At 40.6% G+C, this 21,754-nt stretch overlaps 1 protein-coding gene across 12 annotated transcripts in view; it reads left to right on the top strand.

Moving 5' to 3' along the window:
- The first annotated feature begins 1,301 nt into the window (after positions 1–1,301).
- Positions 1,302–21,754, top strand: part of foxn3 (forkhead box N3) — a 122,434-nt gene continuing 101,981 nt past the window's right edge. For 2 of the 12 annotated variants that reach the window (XM_079833577.1, XM_079833568.1), the window contains exon 1: positions 1,304–1,605. The gene's annotated coding sequence lies outside the window, so the exon portion shown is untranslated. Of the gene's footprint in view, positions 1,606–1,639; positions 2,095–3,100; positions 3,209–3,625; positions 5,083–11,225; positions 11,770–21,754 lie in introns of those variants that run through there. The other 10 variants (XM_079833581.1, XM_079833571.1, XM_079833576.1 and 7 more) reach the window with 10 other exon arrangements.

Raw genomic sequence — 21,754 nt, 5'->3', positions numbered from 1 at the left:
TCTAGAATACTAGCCAAGACGGGCAGTTTCACAAAATTGTATGTATGTGTCCGAAAGAGGAATCAATTCGGTGTTTGCGCACTATCTGAAATGCGCCTCTCTGGGTGCACACTTTGGGTGTGTGTGTGTGTGCGTGCAGCTGTGCACACAAGGGAACAGCATGTATCGAGTTTTCTTTTTTCGCCTCTTCTTGCGCTGGAATGGGTTTAAATCGCGTGAATGTGTAAACTGACAAGATAAAAAACGTGCAAATGAAACACATTAACTCTATGATAGTTAAACTTTGAAATTAATCCGTGTGCCCAACCATGGGGTCTTTAAAAATGATCCGTTACACTAATGGTCAGATATCAACAGTCTTAAAGGAGTAATTCAAACAGATATTTTCATCTGCTCATCCTAATCAAAAAAATGTTTTTTGTTTTCGTCACAGGAAATGAGATGCTAGACAGAATATCCGGGCTGCTCTTTTCCATACAACTTTGTACTGTCTCCAACCCCCCCCCAAAAACCACCATCGTTATAGTTAATATGATCTGTGCACTATATTTTAAGTATTCTAAAGCCATGCAACTTTTTAAACTTGCTAAATTGCAATTGGTCACAAGACATGTGAGAATCATTGATGTCAAACCTGCCGATTAAATTGAGAAATTTGATCAGATGTTATCAGTGAATAACCAATTTAAGCTATTGTATTTCTCCAGGAGACTGTGAATGTAGCAAACAAGTTGTATATAAAAATAGAAGTGTGAATATTCAACCTAACATCTCATTTAGACAAAGCTGAACAACTTTGAAAATGCTGGAAGGAGATCAGCCTCTCCTCCGTATTAAAAAAATCTCATATTAGAATTAGTTCTTGGTTTAAGCACAAACCTAATTGAATTTTACTAGATTTTTTTTTCTTTCTAAAGACAAGATTTGATATGTCATTGATATGTCAAAAATATCTAGTATGTTTAGATATTTACACAGCAAAATAAATATACAAATATAAGATTTTTTGGCACTTTAAAATGTTCTTTATTAGATCATTTTGTAAATTATAAAAAAATAAATAATTACATGCATTTTCCCCCAGGTAATTGATATCAAACAGCTCTCTATCTCTGTCCATCTACAAATACCCCGAGAGTAGATCTGCCAAAGCGGCGGACTTATCAGCCGTCTGTAGAGTGTAGCCCTGGGTTATACACGGAACAATGGCATTCTTTCAGTTAACACCAGAGACACTAGGACCCAGCGAGACGCTTCCCTCCTCATCGGGCTCCCTTAGTTCCAGAGCTCAGTGAGCGGTCTCAGAACAGAGTGCAAAGAGAGAGAGAGAAAGAGGGAGGGAGAGAAAAAAGCCAAGTGAATGTTAGAGCCCACTGTGGTCACTGCTGAAATACTGAATCTGAGAGAAATGGAGGGATTAACCAGTCGGATTTAAAATTCTGGAGCTCATGCGGAGGCAGCCAATCAGGGGACGATCTGGATTAAAAGGTTTGTGTGTGATTGATCATTCTTGCTGTAATCTATCAGGGCTTTCTGTTTTGTCAGGAGTCAGCCGGTGTGCAAGAGCGTTCCCGTGCATTAGACGCCAGTGGGAGCTCCGGGCTGGTGAGTCTAGTTACGTGTGGGACATGTGCTACTTATACCGGATGAAATATTGTGACAGCAGAGACAGGAAAGAGGGCACGCTCCTGTCACTGAGGAATGGAAGTCACTGCAGCTGTAAACAGTGCTGGAAGAGGTCTAGACCGTCCCTCGCTGAGCGTGCCTCGGGGGTCGTTCCCTTCCTGTCCTTGTAGACTGGTTGATGTTTTTCGTGATGCCGATGAAGTAACATCTCGCCCTCAGGGTGTAGGGCACGCTGTTCTATTCGTTAGTGTTTGTATTTGATGTTCTCGAGTTCAGCACCCAGGATTCTACGTGAGGAACTTTGCTCCGAGACTTGTCAACAAATGCAGTGTTAAATAAAGCAGCCACGAGTGAAGTTTGAATGTGCTCGCTGGGTGGAAAACAAGTCAGCGCAGGGGAGCCACATTGCTCCAAATGATTTCACCCGCTTAAACCAAGGAGACAGAGAGACTACTGGGAAACTATGCTGTGAGCGCTTGAGAGAGTGTGTGTGTGTGTACTTCCTATGAACTCTTAAAGTGTGTTCCCGTTCTTGTCTGTGAGGATAAACATGGGCATATTCTTACTTTTTAACTTTTGGTTCATTTCTAGTTTCTGGTTTATTTCCTCGCTAAGCTTTCTCGTTGTAATCTGATAGTTTTGAGTTGCAATTCAGTTCAGATGTCTTTTCTCTGCACGCTTGGACACAGCAGCTGAAAGTCCTATCCTAGATGCACGCTCCTATCAGCTTTTTGCGTTGCGACTGTAATCTGCATGCTCTCTGTTCATTTGCATTCATGAGCATTAAGTTCTGCTCATCCTCGGCTACTGCTAAAGTGAACCGCATGAATGTGTTGGTGGATTTATTGTCATTAGAGCTGGACTCTGGTAACTCTGGCCGTTCTGCTGAGCTCTGAGCTTTGTCTGTCTGCAAGTTTCTTTCCCACAGTGCTATAGCAAGTTTTTTTTTCTGGGAATCTGAGATGCTGAGCTGGTGTTTTCCACAAGAGTTTCCATTTTTGTCCCAAAAAATACTGAAATACCATAATAGCAATGTCCCTTTTAGAAAAAGCTTGTGGTGTGGAGGCTGTTTTACTAGAGGAAAAAATAGCTCTTGGATTCACTCTATTCTGGTCGCTAAATGTTTCTATAAATATGTAGAGTACAATGAAGACAGTTTCGTTTTGTTGTATGCTGGAGTGACGAGCCATGCTGTAAGTTTTCCCTGACCCTCTGTTTCCATGGCCCCCTCATGTGGCCGCTTTTCACTGCCTAAAGCACGAGCTATCTCCGCCTATGAAAACATGGCGCGTGATTGGCTGATCCTGCAGATGCACAGGAAGTTCAGGGTTTCTAATAACCACCCAGAGACACAGTTACCATAGAGACAAAGATAAGCCCCCTTACTAAAAAAAAAGGAAAGAAAGCCTGCATGTCATCACAGCAGCCTGCAGAAAGCGTCTGCTCCCTCTCTCTCTCTCTCTCTCTCTCTCTTCTGCCAGTTCTCCTATTAGCAGCTGCTCAAACAGTACAGCCCCTGCCTTATGAAGGTTGCCTCAGGTTTTCTTCTCTCACTGCTCTTCAAATGTTCTTTGCACTTAACGTGAGTTCTGCTTTGCTTTTTACAAACTTTCCTCAAATCCTTTATGCGTCGTTGCTGCGCTCGTGCACTCACTCGTGTAAACTTCTGGTGAGCGCACAAGAACTGGAGGCTTTTAACAAATCTAAAGCATTGACCCGTGCCTAGAGGGCATGTTTGTGCTTTTGTGTGCACCCTTTCCTGTGGTTTGCACAGACCGTAATGTTGTCCGTCTGTCTTGCCAGAGCTATTTTTGGGATTCGATGTAATGGCAGGTTGTGTGTAATGTTGATACCACAGGCTGCACGTTAATTGATTTCAGGAGTATTGTCGAGGCTGTTAATATGCTGCCTCTCGGACCAAGAGCATTTGAAGGACTTGAGGCTACAGCCCACACTTTTAATTCCGGCTCCTTTCTTTTCTGATTTCTTCTGGTTTTAGTGAGCATCCCCTGCAAGTTTTCCTCAACAGTTGGAGGGGAGGCTGAGGGGGCTGGAGCTGTGGAGCTGTTTTGTGTGACGTGCCGAAGGGAGGCAGAGCTGCCGGTGAAAGGGCTTCCTGTTGACGGGAGTCTTGTGTTATCTGAGGAAAGGGCCTGTTGGCAGGAAATGTGTCAGCCGCTTGTTTTCTTTAAAGTAAGAGGATGTGTCGTGGATCGCTTGTTTCGTCTTCGGCGGGAGGTTTGGAGAGGGGAGGGAAATCGCTTTGCTCTGAACTTTTGTGAAATTCGATACATGTTGCCATGACAATTTTCCCTCAGTTGGTGCCCGCCGCCATTGTCATGATGGTGTGCGAACAAAGCCCTTGAAAGATACAATATCCTCGAGCAAAACTGTACGCCCCACCATACACCCTTTCAAATTCAAATGCCATACAAATTCCTGCCTGGAAAGTGGCTATTATAGTTCTGATTTGGTTGTCGGTGCAGTCTGAGCCAGTCTTAGAGGAGGGTTTACAGCATGGTGAGCTCCCCTTCAAGACCCCCATCTCTCGTTTGGCACATTTGCATTTCAGGAGATTAAGCATCAGAAGTTTCCCAGTATGGTGGGTGGCTGCTGGCCCAGGGCGTGCAGAGAGCCGGCATTATTTAAGCATGCTGGGCCGCGGGACGAGACCGGGGCACCGTCCGTCCGTCACAGTTGAGAGGTGAAGTTGGCTGCCGAGGAGGTCAAGGCGCTTTTTATTTTGAGGCAGTGGAGTGTGGGGCTCCTCAGCGGTGCACCTCGTCTTCTTTGTCTGTCTGAGATCTTGTAACAACAGCCAGTGGCTTGTCAACGGACTGAGTTTTGCGCCGCCCTTCATGAACATTAAACAGCACGGCAAATCAGAGATGAGCGCTCGACGAGGCAGAGAAATATGTCAAAACATCAGAGGAGTAGACAGGCAAAAAACACCTGATGGGAAAGAATGGGAAATATGCATGATGGTTCAGATTCAGAGTTTCGCTCAACGCTCTACTGTCGCTCGTCTCTTCTAGACCGTAAAGTGAATACAGAAGAGGGTAGATTCAGATATTCTTATTAAATGTTTTCGCTTGCGATTTGCAGCTGAATTCTCCAGGGACTTTTCCTTGTGATGTGTAGCACGGCAAATCGTTGGAGTCTGTGATAAAGGTCTCCAGTCAAAACGCATCTCCTCATCTGGTGTTCTGTCGTGTGTGACTGAAGGCATCACGTCCTCAATCAAAATGAGGCCATACATCTTCACCCCTCCACGCTATCTCCCCTCTATCGCTCCTTCCCCCTGGTGACCTTCAAGCTTTTTATTTTATCTCTATCCTAGTGATTAAGTGTCTGGAATGCATGTGATGATGGTGGCAGCCTAATGAATGATAGACCCTTGGCAGCAGTACCTCTGGGAAGCACGTTTACTGCTTGCTGAGCTCCGGCTAAAAGTAGGTGAGCTACAAAGACATTTTTCGAAACTCATACTTGTGTTAATCTAAAATTAACTTTATCCACTTCCACTGTCTATGACTATCTTTTCACTTATTTGCTCGGTTTTTGTTTCCTTCTTGCACTGTCTCTCCATATTTTTGATGCCTCTCTGGTTGCACAAGAGGGAAAAAATAACTGTAAATTTGATGAAAACACTTGGGCTTCCAGCAGAGAAAAATGAGAAGTGTAGCTGCTGCCGAAATGGCTGGCCACTTAGGTCCAGTATGAGTGCACAACCGGCTCTCCTATGCACTGGAATTATATCCCCAGCCGACTGCTGCCGATCAAATAATAACATACTCTAGAGCGGTATTGACACTCAAGTTCACACCTGGGTCAAAAGGCCTGTGCTGCAGGCATGATGGAGGATTGTGCCCCAAAGTGCTCCTAACTGCAGTGGCTCTTTACTGTGGCGCACAGAACATAATTGTTAAGAGCTTTAAGGAATGTTCAGATCCTTTCAAAATAGTGTTTGCTTACGCTTCACTATTATTATTGCTTGGGTGACAAAAATGAATGCTAGGTGTTTGTTCAAATTACTAGAACTAAAGACATGAATCCTCAAATTGTGTAGGGTTTTTAAGGAGATATTAAGGAGGTATTGTTTTTCTAAGGGACATTACATTTTTCCTGCTGGTTGATAGGTTTGTTCTCCTCTGTCTTCCATATTCAATTCTACAATTATATGTATGTATATATTAGGGCTAGGTCTTAATATCTTACCAAATTTTCTCGGGAAAATCGATATATTTTTGCATATTTTTGCATTCTAGAATAATTAAAGGTGATTATCATTTGCCCTGATTAAAAAATAAAACAAAACAAACATGATTTGCATAGAACATACATTTGCTTCAAAGCAAATTCTAAATGTTTTGTGCCAAAACACAAATGCTGACATAGTGACCAGACCACTTAATTTGATTAATCGTAATTTTTGACAATATTTGATATTCATAATATTCTGTAATTTTAATATATATAATTTGACATGCTTTATGAAAAAAACAATTACTGTTCTGCATTCTTAAGCCCGGGACACAGTGACACCAAGCCGACGATCGGCCGCCGGGCAATGTCAAACCGTTTTTGAGCGTCAACCGACTTAGTCTTTTTTGGTGTGTTCTGCACCGTTGGCTGTTTTTTTTTGGCCAATTCAATTTGGAATCTGCGACGGGCCGTCGGTGAGAGAGAGAACTCTGATTGGCTGTTCAGCTTAGTGAACGAGTCAGTGCACGACAATAATAGCAAAACGAAGCAAGCAAAGAAGTCAAAACGGTACAGATAGAAGGCTTTTCCAATTTTACGTCATCTTACCTGAGTGTTCCTGTGTAATTATTTTAATATTAACATGAGCGGAGTGTAATAAAGAAAGTCATCAGCACAACTGATATTTAAAACGATAAGCACATGCTGCTTTGTTTGTCTGCAACCTTCAGCGTCGGTTTCACTTTGACAAATAACTGCAGAAAGAAAGTTTTCTCATTTACACGCAGGCGCAGAACTCGCCTGCTAGTTGACAGTCGGCTGTAGTTCTCTCGGAGTGTTCAAGTGCAGATTTTTTTGCAAGGCGACAACACAGCCGGCTTTCATCAGCGCTAGTTCTGTGACGTCGCTTTGGTGTGTCCCTGCCCTTAATCTACAGAGAGGAGAATTCAGTTGTTTTGACCGTTCAATCAACTGACATGTTGACATGTTTGCTTCTTAGATTCTATATTTGATTTATTAATGGTCTAAAATGAGAAGAAAACAGGCATTTTTCCTCTGCATTGAATCACTGGTGGCTTTGTGTGTGTGTTGTGTGATGATAGTGGAGAAGGGCTGTGGTTCTGGGCCTAGTGGATCAGTGTTGTTAAGAGGGCTTGCATTGTTCAGACTGATCCTATTGTCCTCTGTTCTGCAAGCATCAAGGGCATTGAGAACTGGACATGGTCTATTCCCGCTTACAGCTTGGTACGGCCAAGGACACAGAGACATACACATTCTCAAACACAGATACGCATACAGGTCATGTATGAGTCAGCTTTCAGAATAAATGTCTAATTTAGCTGATTGGAACAGTCGGCAGCGTTTTATGTAGTTTGAGTAAGTGGTTTTCGGAGCCAGCTGTAGCCTTCAGAGGCGGTTTATTAACAGAACCGCACTTCCGTGGTGGGCTTCTTACAAACCTGCTGAGTTTTCTGCTCATTTCTGACAACTCCCAGTGGAGCTGATGCCCTGATTGTTTGAGAAACCTGACAAGTGCAAGCCATCTCAGAGTTCAGCTTCAACACTTCCTCGCAGGCCAGATCTCATTCGGAAAACTCGGGAGAATCAAGTCATTTCCATCTCTTCTCCTGGTCTATCATCAGTGTCATATTTCATTGATATTGCTTTCATTTTTGTTCTGTCAGGGAGGGCACAGCCCTGCTGTCGAGCATATAAACAACTGTATTTTACGGGGCTCTTGTGCAGCGGGGTGGCTCTCAGCTTCATTTTCGGCGCACTATGGTTTGTATCATTCTCTCTATTCGTCACAGGCGCACACACACACACACACACACACACTAATCACAAGCCCAAGGCAGAATGTGTCTTCAGTGAATGACTGTCACCTCTCAGTGTCAAAACACATTCAAAACATTGTTGACATCCAGGCACTGACTCTGCATCGATTTACTACTCAAGCGAAAGTGTTTTATCACGGCGAACGTTGAGGGTTTTTTTTGTCAACTTTATTTATTTAGAGAGTGCAAATTCTTTGCTGGTGGCTCCCTCAAAGCTGCGCTACATTCGCCGCTTTTAATGTGCAAATCACCTCGTTCATAGCCGCCACCACTTCTCATAGATGCCGAGCAACAGTCCTCCTCTGCTCTCACGCTTACACACTCTGCTCCCCCCCCCCCCCACAACACTTTTCTCTTTAGCTTTACTTAGCAGTGTGCCCCCAGTCCACTTGACCTGTTTTCACTCAATAATTGTTCATTTAGTCTGGAAAAGGGGACCGTTTCTAAAGAGGCATCCCGGCTCCTCAGGCTTTATGAACGAGCTCATCAGATGAAGAGGGGTTGTAGGAGTGTTAGTGACTCGTGGAAAGCCCTGAGCCTGGCCTGAGCCCTCATTAATGACTTTAGAGAAGAGGCCAGCACTGATGAGCCTAACCCCTTGAATTACTCTTCTTTCGTGTGAGCCAATGCATTGTAATAATGCTTGTTTGAATTTAATGAAATGCCAGATGAGGATCAGTTCTTGATTGAGAGAGGGCTTGGAGTGCTCTGGGAGCCATTCCCAAGTGTGAATTACAGTTTGGTGGACTCTGCAAAAGCGGTTTATTTTCTCAAACATCTTTTTTATTTTGGACATCTTGGCTGGTTGGCGAGGAGTCTGACGGTTTTGTCTAGCGTGGAAGTGGACCAAGTTCACATCCAGTAACTGATTTAAAAAGGAATTTTTATTTTGGGAGAGGACTTAGAGTGCTCTGGGAGCCATTCAAAATGTTGATGTTGTAGTAACAGGTTTGCGGTTCGACATGGAGTCTTGACAGTTTGCGAATGGTGTGAGGATAGGGGTCTGACTGACACATCGCAATGTGTCTCCGCTGGGGGTAAAGCACCAGACCACACCAAAGGAGAGACAGTGCGACGTGGGGGAAGAAATGTTGCACATTTGATAGATCTACTATTTTGCACTTCCAGTGTTTCTTTCTTCACCCCCCCCCCCCCAACCCCCCCTCCTCCTTGCCCTCCTCTATGCCCTCCTCTTCCTCTCTTTTAGAATTTCTGTGCATCAGCACCTTCCCTAAGGTGGACGATCTAATCAGGGCGGTATCATTTCTCTCTCCTGCGGCAAGCTTTGCTTCGGCAGCACCTGTCAAACGCTCTCTGTCAGAGGGCAGAGTGACTTTGAAACCCTACTAATGACCCTAGACAGCTTTTCTCTCACAATCTCTTCGGCAGATCTTGAGGAAATGTGCTTCATCTTGCATACAGATGATTTGTCAGCTTGAATTTGGGGTTTATCTGTAATAATGCAGGAATTAAATGCTTCGAGGATCAATAAAAATTAGTACTATAGTTACAGTCTTCAATGAGATGTTTCATGACCAAAGGAAAACATTTTTATTTTTTTTATCAGTAGTTCTTTATGAAATTATTAGACCTGTAAGTCTAGCACATAAGCGGACCAGGATCACATCTTTGTTATTATGAAATAATGTGATACTTTTTTTTCACCCAATCTGAAGGGGTGTGTGACACAATTTATTGTAAAATGGTCATTGCCTTCCAAATCACATCTCATTCTCATGTAGCAACAAAAAAATGTCTCTGATATTGTTCCTGCTTTTTAGTGTGCTTTTAGCGTGTTTGCCACCATCCCTGCTGGAGTGCAGTTTCCCGTTCGGTCTGTTGCCATGACATTATCAACAAGAACAAACTTTGGGCTTGTGACAGTCAGCCTCCACCAGTGTTTGCAGTAGATAAGTGAAAGAGCCACAGGTCTTCAGATGCCTCGACAACACACGCCAAAGGGAAAATAAAGAGACGGACCTCTGGCCAGTCATGGTCTGTTTGGAATGTAGATTTGTTCCCCTCTCTGCAAACACTTTCCGCGCCAGAGTGATATGTGAAAGCACTCCCTCGTGCTATGTTTTGTTTTAACTCGATTATCAGAAGAAAACCGCCCTTCCACGGCCATCGGGCTGCATTGTCCTGGCGGTTCGTCATATTTTTCCAGGCCGAAACAAATTCAATTGGAAATCTAATTCTGTTTGTGAGGGAGCTGATTAGCTGAGCAGCGTTTCACTGGGGACAGTTTATAGTGTGGTAATGGAATGACATGTATAAATTGTCATCTGACACAGAGATTAAGTGAACCAGAGCGCAGTAAACATCGCCGCCATGTCTCCTTTCGGTTTATACCCTTTACCTTGCTCTAGCAGGTTCAAACTCTTGGTTTAGGGATTGTGTATAGAATGGGGTCAGAAATGAACTTGTCCATTAAGGGGCAATGTTTGTCTTTTGGAATTGATTTCCAGGGGCAATTTTGACCTTTGTAAGGGTTTGCTTTATAATTACCGGTACCTTATTAAATGTATCGGTGTTGTCTTTTATGTAAAATACTTAAATTTAACCAGTTACTTCAATCAGTCAGAATGCTATAGAAAAAAACAAGTCATTACAGGGAAGGGCTGCAATTATGACACAAATTATTGTTGTTGAGTTCAATTATTAATCTTGATATTATAATATTGTCAATTAGTACAACAAAAACAGTTTTTGTGTTTGTGGAAACTGCATGTCATGACTACACTAAGAACAGTTCATTAATTTGTTTATTGCTTTTCACGGATTATAAAATCAACACTTCACATTGGTTGCTTTAATAGCATGAAAAAAAAGGTTATTCAAACTGGGAATAAATGATATACTGTACAGAAAGTGAGCAAAGAATGTTCCCCATCACTGAAGCGGACGATGACTTCAGTTTAGTTTGTAGTTCATGATGAGAGAATTTACAAGAGTGCAGCATTTAGTCAGCGTGACTACTGTACAAAACTAATCTAAACACCTTTGATTTGCCATTGCATACATAAGCAATAAAAAAAAAAAAGTGTGATTGGTTATAATACTCAACGCTGCAAAAAAAGCATAAATGGAAATCTGATGTAATGCCACAATCAACACTTTTCATTCATTTTCCCTATAAAAATAATCGCGCAGCCGTAATAGATTTCGTTTACTTGCGCGGGGACATTTTTTTGCTCTCTTATCTTGAATTTGGGGGGCAGTTTTTGTTTATGGTGGCATTTTTGACCCAAGCCCCCTTAATTTCCGACCCTGGTATAGAACCAAGTGGTCGTGCCTCAAGGTTACAGCAAGGATTGACCGCAGAATGTTCTCGCAGGCGTCGCATGTGCTGCCCTAGCACTAATTCTGCGAGGACCCGGTGTTCCTTATTCGGAACGATGGTATAGGGAGATATGCAGTTTTTTTGGTCTGTGGCTGTGTGATATTAACCTCAGCTGTAATTGCCTGTGTCAGCTGTGGGCAGGGATAGCGAGGCGTGATAACTTAATGCGCCAGCCCCGGATCCTGCTGACTCAAGCACAGCATGTGTTTTCCTGTGCCTTTCCTAGCCCAGGACAACGCTACAGAAATCTAAACAAGATGTATGCTCTGCCTGCGTCCCGTGCGTACTCCTAAATAATTTGTCACTGCCGCTTTAGAATTGGATGTGAATTGCGCTCATGGGAAGGTTGCTGAGATGAAAACTCATCTGGATGTAAACATATGGCAGGCAGTTAAGTGTGATAGGTGTGTTGGTGGTTAATTAGCAGAGGATTGCGACGGAGACTGTGTGTTTGCATGTGTGTTATTGTGGCCTCGGCCTCATGCCTTTTGTTTATCTGGCACACGGTCAGGCTGCAGCTGCGTCGGCCCGAGCCGATGTGTGTGTGCTCACACCTGCCTGCTCCTCTCCCGCTAATCAGAGCAGATTACACTCCGCAATTAGTCTCCCAACAGCTCATCACACCACGCCAAGACCAAAGCTCTCATCTTCTCAAAATCAGCCGCACTTGGCAAGCAAAGGCGACTGCCGACGTATAAGATCTCAAGCAAACTTTTAGCCTGCGGAGCAAGGAAAGAGAGAAGAGAGATCTTAGAAAAGGTAACACTAGTTTCCCTTTCTTCTCTTGCCAGCGACATATTCTACATCTGTTATCCATGCCTGCTGTTTATGCTGGAATATGTGTTTATGGAGGGGGGTTTTATACGCCTGTATGTCCTCCGCTCCTCGCAGGGCCCGTTAATCTGTCTAGATCAAATAAAAGTCGTCAGAGATGATAAATCCTGCCTTGCGCCGACCCTAAACCATCAGCTTGAGACCCCAAGCTTCGCCGTTGCTTGGCAACTGTGTCAGAGGAGCATTGTCAGATTATGCGGCTCCACTTTTCCACCAAAGCTTTGGCAGAAGGTACAAACACCTGACTCGCTCCGATTAGGCAGCCTTTAAGGAAGTGTGTGCCTGCAACTGATCAAACTCTGGCTCCTGCTGATGTGAATGAGTGAGGCAGAGAGAGATTGAGAAGAACGGGATATATATTCTGATTACCTCTGTCTGTCTCCTGCACAGGTTTGAGATGGATTCTTGCTCTGCAAATTTAGGTCTCTGCTAGATTCAGGACACAGAAAAAGTCCCTAAAAGTTTCTTAAAGAAGTCTCCTATGCTCACTATGGGTGATACAGTAAAAACAAAACTATTTAAAATAACTGTTTTCTATTCTATTAGATTTTATAATTTTATTTATTTATGTGATCAATTTAAATGCCAATTTTGATCAATTTAATGCATCCTTAAATAAATATGGTTTAATTTCTTAAAGGGGACCTTTTATGCAAAATTCACTTTTACACAGTGTTTGAACATAAATGTGTGTTAGCAGTGTGTGTACACAAAAAGTGTTGTAAAAATCCTCCTTCTTTTTAATCCCTATAAATCATAAACTGTGTCTCAGAACAAGGCGTTTGAGATTCTAGCTTTTGTGATGTCACATTGCACATGCCCCGCCCATGACTGCTGACGGACTCCGCCCTATTAACATAGACCCAGCCCTGAGTGAGCTGTACACAGTCCACCATGTTTATCTCCTTGCCAGAGCATTTAACAGCAGCATTCAAGTAAGAAATGTATTTCTTAAGCTACTATTCAATCAAGAGCAGTGAGCGATTTTCTTTTTTGTTGTTGTTGTTTGATTCATATTAACAGCATATATAGCAGTAGGTACTATACATTACGCTGCTTTCTCTTTAATACACAGATCTAAAATTTCTTTACTTGCTGTTTACATTCACAGACATAATCAACTGTGTTTATGTGAACTTTGTTTGAAACAACCTTGTGTGTATTTGACAGTTTAAGTGCAATAAGACGTGAAAGAGAACTTTGTTTAATACTCATGGGTTGCGCCGTCTGACATCCAGCTTTCTGTGCGCGTGCTTCAGATGTGTGCGCTCAGAAAACCATATATAAGTTTAATAAGTTTAGACTGATATGGCTTTAAAACACATGCAGATAATAAACTTTCATAATGAGAAATGAGAGATGATAATCAAAATCAAACAAATGTTTTAGTTTTTGGCAAAGTATTGGAAGCTTGAGCTGTAGGCTCCGCCCTCTTCTGGAAAGAGGGGTGGTGGGCGGAAGCTCATTTACATTTAAAGATACATGCACAAAAACAGCATGTTTTCATGTTCCACTCAAAAATGGGCATTAATAAATATATAATAAATGATCTGTGGGGTATTTTTAGCTGAAACTTCACAGGCACATTCTGGGGACACCTAAGACTTATATTACATCTTGTAAAAGGGGGCATACTAGGTCCCCTTTAAATAATCATACTCACCCCATACTTTTAAACAATGGTGTACACTTTTTTAAACTTTCTTCTCTTAATACACAAATCACAATAATGGAGATATTCATTAGAAATTCACTCTAAATTATTAGGACGGTAAGGATTTGAATGAATCTGATTCATTTAAATGATTTCAGTCCCTGAATGATTTCATTGATAAAGATGTAGATTCAGAAGTGGTGTTGTGGCACTGTCAGAATATTTTAGCATGTTGTCCCGCATTGGCAGCAGACTGGGACCCGGAGTACTGCCTGTAGCACGGCAGACAACACAGCAGGCCTGTATTAAGGTCAATTTGTGCAGTTTTTTTTTCATGAATGAAGGATTTTTAACAGTTCTTTTCATAAGAAAATCTGGAGTATCTGTTAACTAATTTATCAGTTGCACATTTTTCGTTTTTGTTGATCTGTAAAGGCAGAATGTGATGCTTAGTCTGAAGAAATATATCTTAAAAAAAAAAGATAAGATTAACATCTTCTGCTGGTGTCATTTCCCATGAGAATCTATGGATGGGGGCTTTGAGTTGCGCATTAAATTAGCAGTATCATGGATTGTCTGCTCACTACATAGCAGCTGTTTTCCATAATTCTTGCATTTATGAAATGCCTGTGTTTTGCAAATGACAGCTGGGTTCATTTGTGTTTTCACCTGGGTCAAATTTTAGTTTGCGCCACGGGCACAATTTCCATTTAATAATGCCACACTGTGAAAAAATGGGGGGAAAAACTGTTGACACAAGTATTTACAATTTAATGGTGTTCACCTTTGCACGTGTTGTTTAATTGAGGAATAAATAATTTGCAACCATTTAACCTTAACTGCAAATCAAATGTAATGAATAATATTTTAATTATGCTGTGCCAGCACTGCAAGCATGTGAGTATTTGTGCGTGCGCCTGTTTATGCATGTGTGATTTTTGACTGCCTAAATTTAGTGGAGTAGAGCGCAGCTGTTTTACTCACCTCATTAAGGGCTGTATCCTTTACAAATGAACAGTGACTCTCATGCTAAGATCAGCCGTCAATGCACATGCAGCAATGCTGTTACACACACTCACACAAAAATATATACACTTATACTTGATATCTTCCCATAGACATTTTTTATTTACTCTCTCTCCACATAATTGGGGTCAGTAAGTGTTTTTTTTTTTTTTAAGAAATATATATATAAAAATATAAATATATATAAGCTTGTTTCCGCCACAGAATAAAAAATAAAAAAGTTAATTGCATTTATCTCAAAATTCTGACTTTTTTTTCTCTGAAATTGTGTGAGATAAAGTCACAATTGCGAGCTGTAAAGTCACAATTGCTAGCCTGGATGCCAGCCGAACTTCTGGTCTGGACTTGATCCTTGTGGAGCAACTATGCTCAAACCAGAGCTGTTCGGACCAATCAAATCAGGGCGGCCTTTATACGATGATGGACAGATGATCAACAGTAACGTAATCCGCATCACCAAAGAGCGCTTGGTTAGTATTTGTTTACTAAACGGAGAACTTGTTTGTATATGCATTCACCTTTACTATTTCTCTCAAAAATGATGATCGTGTTGGTATGTACTCCGTGTATCCTTCAGTTCTTTTTACAACACCGGCAAAGATCGTTTACACTCATCTTCCTCTTCTACTTCTTCCAGTGTGCGTGCAGTTGAGTTCTGTTGACAACTATGCGTTTCTCAACTTACGTCACTTACTCTGTTGCTCTGATTGGTTGTAGATCTATCCAGTTGAGGTCTTTCCTGGTTCGGTTGAAACACACCCCATAATCACAGCCCAAAGGAGCAGTATCAGACTCAATATTCTGACAAGAATCTGAGTATGACGACGTCAGGCTACAGAATTGCGTGATATACACTCACCTAAAGGATTATTAGGAACACCTGTTCAATTTCTCATTAATGCAATAATCTAATCAACCAATCACAAGGCAGTTGCTTCAATGCATTTAGGGGTGTGGTCCTGGTCAAGACAATCTCCTGAACTGCAACTGAATGTCAGAATAAGAAAGAAAGGTGATCTAAGCAATTTTGAGCGTTGCATGGTTGTTGGTGCCAGACGGGCCGGTCTGAGTATTTCACAATCTGCTCAGTTACTGGGATTTTCACGCACAACCATTTCTAGGGTTTACAAAGAATGGTGTGAAAAGGGAAAAACATTCAGTATGCGGCAGTCCTGTGGGCGAAAATGCCTTGTTGATGCTAGAGGTCAGAGGAGAATGGGCCGACTGATTCAAGCTGATAGAAGAGCAACTTTGACTGAAATAACCACTCGTTACAACCGAGGTATGCAGCAAAGCATTTGTGAAGCCACAACACGCACAACCTTGAGGCCGATGGGCTACAACAGCAGAAGACCCCACCGGGTACCACTCATCTCCACTACAAATAGGAAAAAGAGGCCACAAGTTGAAGACTGGAAAAATGTTGCCTGGTCTGATGAGTCTCGATTTCTGTTGAGACATTCAGATCAGAGTCAGAATTTGGCATAAACAGAATGAGAACATGGATCCATCATGCCTTGTTACCACTGTGCAGGCTGCTGGTGGTGGTGTAAGGGTGTGGGGGATGTTTTCTTGGCACACTTTTAGGCCCCTTAGTGCCAGTTGGGCATCGTTTAAATGCCACGGCCTACCTGAGCATTGTTTCTGACCATGTCCATCCCTTTATGACCACCATGTACCCATCCTCTGATGGCTACTTCCAGCAGGATAATGCACCATGTCACAAAGCTCGAATCATTTCAATTTGGTTTCTTGAACATGACAATGAGTTCACTGTACTAAAATGGTCCCCACAGTCACCAGATCTCAACCCAATAGAGCACCTTTCAGCACCTTGTTGAATCAATGCCACGTAGAATTAAGGCAGTTCTGAAGGCGAAACGGGGTCAAACACAGTATTAGTGGTGTTCCTAATAATCCTTTAGGTGAGTGTATAGTCGGAATTTGCTAGTTATAAATACAAAATTGCGTGATATAAAGTAGCAATTGCGAGTTTATATCTCACAATTCTGACATTTTTTCCTCGCCATTGCAAGTTTATATCACCCAATTCTGACGTTACAACTTGGAATTGCGAAATATAAAGACAGAAAGTAAGAATTGCGAGATATTCAAGCATCAAGATATTCAATATTGTGAAAAAGTATTTTTTTTTACCTCAGAACTGGACTTATAACTGGCTATAACTCGCAATTGTGAGGTTACATCTCACAATTCTGAGAAAAGAAGTCAGAATAGTTATAAAGTTATAAACTCACAATTGCGAGGAAAAAAAAGTCGGAGCTGCGAGTTATAATCTTAGGATTGTGAGATAAAAAGTCGCAATTATCTTTTAAATTGTTTTATTCCGTGGCGGAAACAAGTTTCTGTAAATATATACTTTTTTAGCAAGGATGCATTCAATTGATCAAAAGTGACAGTAAGGACTTAGATTTCTATTTCAAATGAAGACTGGAAAATAATAGCTGTTAAAAATTCAGCTTTGCCATCACAGGAATAAATTACATTTAAAAAAATATGAAAATAGAAAACAGTTGTTAAATATTATTAGTATTTCACAATATTACATTTTTTACAGTTTTTTTGTTAATCAAATAGTACTTTCTCCACCTCTGACTTATAACTTATATTTGTAAATATTTTTGGTTTAATAAAATGCTACTATTATAGTTATCCAGACAAATCCTGATGAATAAAAGCAAGTCTCATCCTATAAAATTTCCAATGAACTAACTATAACGACTATAGCACTCCCCAAATTTGTGTACTATACTACATCCGCAGTGTTGTGTTGTCCATAGGTGTATATCCACCTTTTTCCTAACGAGCCTATTGCGTTTTAGATTATGGTTGGCACTTTCGATATGGAGAAGTTCTGCTCAAACAGACTGAAACAAATAATTTCAAATCATAAGGCTGCACTACAAATAAACCTTATCCGTCAGTTTGACTGAAAGCGCTGTAAAATGTCCTTCATGTTCTATTTTCACACGTCAGGGGAATAACATAAAGCTTGGTATTTTAATATGATATAGTATAACAAGAAAATCTACGGCAAGAGCTCTTTTTAGTTGCTGCATTATTTTCCTACTGATTATTTTCTTTTTTCCCTTTGTATTCTTCTGACAACATACACTGTGCATTTGAATTTGGGGAGAAAAACAAGACATTCTTAGTACATTCCGGTCATCATTCATGAGATATATTGCAAACTTGCTTTTCACTTTTTTTTCACTATATTTGTGAAGACATTTTCATACATATGCACTAGAAGCACTGAAATGTACGCAAGCACGTATACACTCAGAATGACCCCTTTGCCAAGGCTGCTTTACAACATATATATTGTTTTATTTGAAACGTGAATGAGTGTGAAGTCATCATGTTTGAAAGGAAAGCAGGTAAAATGAGCAGGAGAGCTTAAGAATGTCTCTCACATGCTCCCACTGACCCCGCTATCACTGAGACGGCTTTGTTTAGCGTTGATATTGAACCTCTTCCTCTGGTTATAGCTATACCATGAGCTTAATTCAAGAGCACCGCCTGTCACAATGATGAATAATAGCTTATCTCTGTGACCACAGTTGACCTCGGGATGTATTCAGCTGGAGGTGGCTGCTTGTGTGAATGTGCAGGTCAGGTTTTGATGACAATGTGTGAGCCAGCCAATGGCCTCATGAGGAAAATCTAAAAATGCAAAAAGGTTTATGTTAGGTTTGGGTTCACAGGATAGAAAACATCATTAGCTCAGTATAGAAGTCAATGGAAAGTGTCCACCGCATGATCGGTATTTGTATTTATGCTAATGACACCATGGGGTAAATGGCTCTATATGCTATTATTATGTCCTAATGAATATCTAAAAATGCAAAGAGAGCTCAAAACAAGGAGTCAATAGAAAGTGCCCAACTATGATAGAAAGGTGTAGGTATTTGTATTTATCTAGAATGTGTTTGTGGTTAATTCAGTGGTTCTCAATTCTCTTTTTCTCGCCCCAAACCGCAACATCTAACCCCCCTGCCCTGCACATTTTGCATGTATCTCTTATCAGTTCAGAGGTTCGTTCAGTTCAACTGTAAGTGTCCTTCACAGGGTATTCCACCATCATAAGTGAGGTTTCAGTATGAAAGGAATGTACATGTTCAGCTCAAAGGGCACTGCTAACGCCATTGGGAACAAGGGAACATCGATACATCACTTAACGAGAAATGGAGTGGGAAATGTACATGTCATTGCAAATCACTCCAGCACTTGAAGAAGTTTGAATAAAATAAAGGCGTTAAAATAAAAGGCTTCAGGATTTTTATTGAGTTTAATTAGTCTCGTGTGTGGTTTGTGCACCAGGACTGGGATTGAGAACCACTGGGTTAATTGACAATAATGTGTATGTTTTGTTATTGTTTATGTCCCTGTTTGCCATTGTAGAGGAGGATGCTGGGTGATTAGAGGTGGATCCTGAGGTACCGGAGATTGTATTATCATTGGTGCGTGAATGAACGTTTCTGATCCACGCTTGGTTATTAAAGATTAAGACTGCTTTACAACCTCATCTAGCAGGATTTCTGCGGAAAGTCGAGAATCTGCTCCCTGGGCCGTGATGTGCCTGTGTGTGAGGGATAAAGAGTTGTGTCCTATACTGAACAGTGATATACTGAGTTGATGGTCTCTCTCTCCCTCGAAGGACTTCAACGTCACCTTGGTCCTTCTCTCAGTCCAGTGCTCGCTCCGATAACATCAGTCTCCACTAAGGGAGGCTTATCACTGAGCCAGGCCTGCCATTGTGTTTATGGCTGTGCTTTGAATCAGTAAGACCCCTCTAATATATATCTGCAGGGCTCGTAAAGGAGCCGGTGTATAGCTTTTATTGACTCCTCTGGAAGACATTGGAGACGTAGATCAAAAGGAATGCACTCCAAAATGCTTGTGGTTGGGGACGAATATACTTTCATTTAAGAACAAGCGGTTTGCGTGCTGTCTTCCCCTTTGAGTAGTAAATGTGGAAAAAGGACACTGTGTCTGTGCTGTTGCTGTTTTTTTTAGTCAGTTGCTCCACTCCAAAAGCGAAGTCGCTTTTCCTCTGTCAGGCCAAACTGTTCTCTTTGCTTAACCGTTCCATTCCGTGCCTATCCCACCCAGCCGGTACGGATATGGTTTCATTTTCCACCGTGGGGCTGATAACGCAAGAGTTTACAGAATGTAAATAGCGACTATGTTATGGAGGATGATCATATATTTCTTTTAATTGTATTATTTGGGTTTACATCGCGCAAATAGTGTGCTTAGCCAGCTACAGAGAAACTGGCTGCCAGGCAACAGACAAGTGACCAATCCTGAGTGGCGACATCACTACACACTTTCTTCAAGCACAACTGCATTGAAAATTCCTGGCCGAGAGCGGTTTGTAGTCGTGCCGTGCTTACCAGGCTCAAGTGGAAATATAACTGAAACCGTTCTTAGAAGCATTTTAAGGCAAAGAATATTCCAAAAGGTAGTGCCTGCTAAGTTGACTTGTTTTAGCCAAATTTCTTAAGGTGATGCTACACGGGGGAGCAATGTTGCTGAGCGATGTTGCTTGGGCACTTTCCCATTAAGAATGGGCAACAAATTTCTATCTGGATACTTTAGATTGGTCGTGGGCCCTGTGTCTCACCTGGTTGCCCGTTGACGACAACATTGTCCAGTAACATTGCTCAAAAAGTTTCCCTTTGTATTATCACCTTAATGCAGCATCGCATGTGTCATTCGCAGAGAATGAAATCCCAGGCTCCACTGCTTAAAGTTCAGTGGAATAATAATAATAATAGTAATAGAAATAATAATAAACTTACATTTCATTCAGTACTAAAAAATATCAATACAAATACTTGTATTAAAATTCTATATTTCTGTATTCTGCCTGTGAGACCCTGTCCCAAATGGCACATGCAGTCTTTATTTTTATATGTGTTACATTTAGATATATTCTACTATTTTGATTGTTTTTGAAATAAGTCTCTTCTGCTCAAGGCTGCATTTATTTGATCCAAAATACAGCAAAAACAGTATTATTGTGAAATATTTAAATTTCAAATAACTTTTTCCTATTTGAATATATTTTAAAATGCAATTTATTCCTGGGATTCAAAGCTGAATTTTCAGCGTCATTACTCCAGTCTTTAGAGTCACTTGATCCTTCAGAAATCCTTCTAATATGCCGATATGCTGCTCAAGAAACATTTATTATTATTATCAATGTTGAAAACTGTTTTTTTAGGATTATTTAATGAATAGAAAGTTCAAAAGAACATAATTTATCTGAAATATAAAGCTTTTGCAACATTATAAATGTATATACTGTCACTTGATCGATTTAATACATCCTTGCTGAATAAATGTATTAATTTCTTTAAGTTCTTTCCCCAAAAAAAAGAAAATTTACACTTACCAACCCAAAACATTTGAACGGTAGTACAATGTTACAAAAGCTTTCTATTTCTGATAAATACTGTTCTTTTGAACTTTCTATTCATCAAAGAATCCTAAAAAATTTTTTTACACAACTGTTTTCAACATTGATAATAATCATAAATGTTTCTTGAGCAGCAAATCATCATATTAGAATGATTTCTGAAGGATCATGTGACACTGAAGACTGGAGTAATGATGCTCAAAATTCAGCTTTGCGATCACAGTAATAAATTACATTTTAAAATATATTCATCTTCTTTCAAAAACAGTTTCCAAACTTTTGACTGGTTTTGATTCATATTTTGAATAGGGTTTTATTTTTATATTTTCAGTTTTTATTTTAATATCAGTTTAATTTTAGTAATTATTTAAAAAAATATTTTTTATATAATTTTTATTACTTTATTAGTATATATATATATTTAGTTTTATATTTTTTTCCCCCAGTTAGTTATTTTAGAACTTTAACTTATTTCAGTAGTTACCTAAGCAGTCTTTGTAATTTTCGTTTAGTTATGTTGTTCATCTTATGTTTATTTACTTTTTTATTTCAGCTTTATTTTAATCAATATTTTCAAATATTTTTAGTTAATGGTAATACTGATCAGAACATGACTCCCCATTAGCATTCGTTTGCAAAACCCCATTGTCTTCATGAGGATTTGTTAGGAGTGCTGTTTTTTTTTGTTGAATGCCACAAGGTTTCATGACGGTTAGGATGCTGGTTTAAAAGGCAGTATGTAGTGAGGCAGCTCACTTTGGTTTGAAAGAGTACTTATGTCT

Source organism: Gobio gobio (assembly GCF_949357685.1).
Source record: "Gobio gobio genome assembly, chromosome: 13".
In the NCBI taxonomy this organism is placed as follows: domain Eukaryota; kingdom Metazoa; phylum Chordata; class Actinopteri; order Cypriniformes; family Gobionidae; genus Gobio; species Gobio gobio.
This window is presented reverse-complemented; position numbering and strand designations above follow the sequence as displayed.